Raw genomic sequence first — 4285 nt, 5'->3', positions numbered from 1 at the left:
AGCTGGTCTGATGGAATATCTGTGTTCTATAATTTTAAGATCTCCTCATCAGAGGTGTGTTTAGCTCTTATTCAAACGCGCTTGATGTGTATATATACACACCAAAATAAATATATAAATGTGTGTATATATACACATCAAAATATATGTATATAAATGTGTATATATACACATTAATATATATATGTATATACAAACATATGTATTTGTAGTTGTATTAATAAAACTATTCTTCATCTGCTTCAGTTTTTGTTTTTCCGTTACCTCTGTATTGTACGAACTTCAACATATATATATATATATATATATATATATATATATATATCCCTCTCTGTCTGTCTCTCTTGCTGACTCTCTCTCTCTCTCTTCCTGTCTACTTCTCTCTCTCTTTCTTTCTTTCTCTCTCTCTGTCTTTCTCTCTCTCTTTCTATATATATATATATAATAATATATATATAATAATATATATATATATATATATATATATAATAATATGTATATATTAAAACAACATTCATTGTTCACCATCTTTCAGTCAGGAAACCTCAACGATGTTTTTCCTCCATCGTTCAATGAAATAGCGGCACTTTAGTGATCGTCTTATCAGCAAAATGTGTGATCCTGAATTGAATTAATAGTCTTCAGAACTTAAACACCCCGCTGGTTTTTTTTTCTGTGCGTACCTTAACGATAATGCCTATCAAGCCAATACCCAAACTATTCCTGAACTGAAAAGGCAACCACAAACTACAAAAGAGGTCGAAATGACTGGGACGTGGGTCACATTACAACATGACATATAATACTCTATCCTGTCCAAAAGGAAGACTTAATATTTGTGAGAATGGTTTGCGTACAACAGAACATACTACACCCACCCATCGCTGAAAGGAAAGTGGTAACGCCTGGGAGGAAGGTATCATGACAATAGAACAGATACAACCCCTGAATTTAGCATTGAAGATGATACATTCCTCTGAAATAGGATAGTAAAATTAGCCTCAAGAATGTGGATAGTTTCAGTTTCGGGTATAGAATGAGTATAGCCTCGGGGTCAGACAGAGAGATTCCAAATTTCCATTTTTTTCTTCAATTTTCTCATGCTTTTGTTCTAGTTGGGGATGGGGCATGCTATCGGGTGACAAATAATAACCCGCTACTTCATACATTTCAAGCGAAAGATATTTTAAATATTTGAACCGTTCTTTTTAAATGCGTTTTTTTTTTATCTTTTTTGCACTTGGTTCACTGAGTATATTTACCAAGTCCTATTTAAAATTATTTTTCATGAGTCCGGTTGCTCCTATAATTACTGGAATGATAGAAATCTTCCTAAGATTCCAGTTTCTCTTCATGTCGTACATAAGACCTTGGTATTTCGTTATCTTTTCCATTTCAGTTCTGTTTAACCCAGCATCGCTGGGGGACACTAACTTGTACTAAGGTTGTTTCTTTCTCCTTATCCCATATAAGCATGTAAGGTTTAATATCTCCGTTTTCTAGGCACGCATCTATATGAATTGCATAGTTATAGCGGCTGGTGTATGACTTATTTTAAACTGTTGTTTCCGGTAAATATTCCCAAGATTTGCTGCTACGTTCGATGTGTCTAATAAAAGGTGAATGTTAAACACTGTCATACGGCATAATCACGTTGACACACCGGTTCTCGTCAGATCACCGAGGTTAAGCAACGTTGAGCCTGGCTAATACCAGATGGGTGACCATTTGGGAATTCTAGGCGCTGTATGTGCTCTCCGCTTATCTCGGCATTGTTTCCAGTCGTATTGTACCTCAACTTGCCACTGGTATGCAGCAATGTAGACTCAGGAGAGGCGTGGTTGAGGATTGCGCAACTCTTGCCACACAAATTTCACGCGCAGGCACCCTTACAGTGGGTATCCATAGTCTGTCAAGACTGAAGGAAGCCTTTAAACACTGTCAACCTTGAATTTCGGATTGTTGCCTTTCGAATTCATGCAACATTCAAAAGTGAGCTGTTTTGGAAAGGTGTCAATGGAGGCGCGAAAAACTGGCATGATCATCGAAATACCGACAGTTTGTAATGAACATCTCGCCATGTTAAAAGAAAAGCGGGTAAAACACATTAAAATGTCAGCGAAACGACGAAACAAGCGTTCTTCCTCTCCTGATAGAATCAACTGCGAATTAATGGCACGCAATCTGCATCAATCGCAGACGTAAGGAACACCGGGAAACATTTCGCATAACGAACAAAAATAGTGGTAAAGATATTAAGGTTCCACAAATCGCTTTCTCCGATTTCCACTTTTGATGGAAAGAACTATGAATGAATTTGTGTAAAAACAAATAAATAATAAACGCATATAAGCATATAATCTTTCCTCAAGAATTCTAAAAAAAAAACAAAAAAAAACAAAAAAAAAACATTCAGTTATTTTAGTTATTAAAGAAGCATATATTTGGCAGAATTCGCCTACAAAAGAATCACAAATATTTATACGAGAAAAAGTAAAAATAGAACTTGTTACTATTCCATGTGAACGCTTAATTATCATTATCTATGCAAACTAGGGGTTGTTTTACAATCCACAGACGTACGAAAAAGTGGTCAAAAATAATATATATATATATATATATATATATATATATATATATATATATATATATATATATATTATATTTTTATATTTTGTTTACAGAAAGTTGTTAGTTGAGACAGATCATTGGTACCGTCGGTTTCAAGCCCGATAATAAGGCCCGTTTAAGGTATCCTCATCAAGCTCTCTTCAGCCAATATTCGTCTATATATATATATATATATATATATATATATATATATATATATATATATATATATATATATATTTATATATATATAACAAATAAATGTTACAAAGGGCAAGATAAGTTATTCTTTTACCTCGGTTCAAAAATCATAGAATGTTTATCGATATATGTAAAAAAAGGAAAAATGGCGGCAAGATGACTGTTAAATACGTTAAGTTTAGAAAAAAAAATGAGTAAAAAACTAAAAAATATATACAAATACTGTTAGAAATGCACCGATTATATGTTATCGTGGTATATAAACACTGTATGATTTTCGAACCGATTAAACGTTCTAAGGCGAATAAAAAGACTAAAAACTTTTCCAGATAGGTGGAAGAGTAACTTATTTTGCCTTTGATGACATTTATTTGTTATATTTTTTTTTAAATTTTTACCGTTTTTTTTTTTTCGTTCTCTGTGGATTGTAATAAAAACTAGTATACACCTTCACCTTCCAAACAACAAGACATATTGCCACTTATTTTTTTATTTATTACATTTTCACCCCAAACAAGGCACATTGCCACTTTGATGTAGGGGGCTACTATCAGGGACTAAGCTACAGGGGTACTATGTGGGGAGTTGGGCAGCAAGATGTCGGTTCACGTTACACTTGAACTTCTGCATGTCAGTACAGTTTGGGTAAGCAGGAACCCGGTAGGGAATTTCAAAGTCTAGAGGTTTGGGAGAAGAAACTACTGGAGTAGAATGCTCTCTTGCACCTAGGGATCTAAACTCTGAAGAGGTGGGATTTTGCTACTTGTCGGGTTTGTCGGGGGTATTTACGTAGAGGGGTACAAGTGCTTGCAGTTCATCGGAGCATTCACTGTTAAAGTACTTGTAGAACAGGCAAAGGGATGCTACATTTCGTCGATGGGACAGGGGCTGAAGCTTAGATGACAGTTCAGGACCTATCAGGTTGGCGACTCTCTTTAGAACCTTGTCTAGGAGTGAGAGACTAGTAGCAGATGCACCAACCCAAATATGACAACAATACTCCATACATGGGCGAATGGTGGCCTTATAGAGGTACAGGATACTTTCAGGCGTTAATAGCTTTCTAACACGGTACAGAGAACCTACCTTTTTCGCAGCGGTCCTGGCAATGCTCTCAATGTAATTGTTCCAAATCATGTTTCCTGTGAACGTTAGGCCGATGGGTTTAAAATATGTACTTTCAGATAAAGAGTATTTGGCCATTGCTATTGGTGGTAGTGAAGGTTACTTGTAATTATTGAAGGAAACAAGTTTAGTCTTGACAGCATTGAATGTGACCATCCAATTTTGTCCCATTCCACCACAGATAAGGAGCTACTAATTGGGAACATGCCTAAGAAAGATTGACAAGATATTTGTTTACCTTACATTTGAACCTCTGCATATCGGTGCAGTCAGGGAAGAAGGTAGGCGGACGGGAATTCCAAAGTCTAGATGTTCGAGGGAATAAACTATTTGAGTAGAAAGCTTTCTG

The 4285-nt window shown here is 35.5% G+C and overlaps 1 pseudogene; it reads left to right on the top strand.

Moving 5' to 3' along the window:
• Positions 1-1636: 1636 nt before the first annotated feature.
• Positions 1637-1753, top strand: LOC145243327 (5S ribosomal RNA; annotated as a pseudogene).
• The last annotated feature ends 2532 nt before the right edge of the window (positions 1754-4285 follow it).

This window comes from Euprymna scolopes, chromosome 21 (genome assembly GCF_053919585.1).
Source record: "Euprymna scolopes isolate OS-2025 chromosome 21, ASM5391958v1, whole genome shotgun sequence".
Taxonomy (NCBI): Eukaryota; Metazoa; Mollusca; class Cephalopoda; order Sepiida; family Sepiolidae; genus Euprymna; species Euprymna scolopes.
Note: the sequence above shows the minus strand (reverse complement) of the source record. Positions and strands in the feature narration are given on the sequence as shown.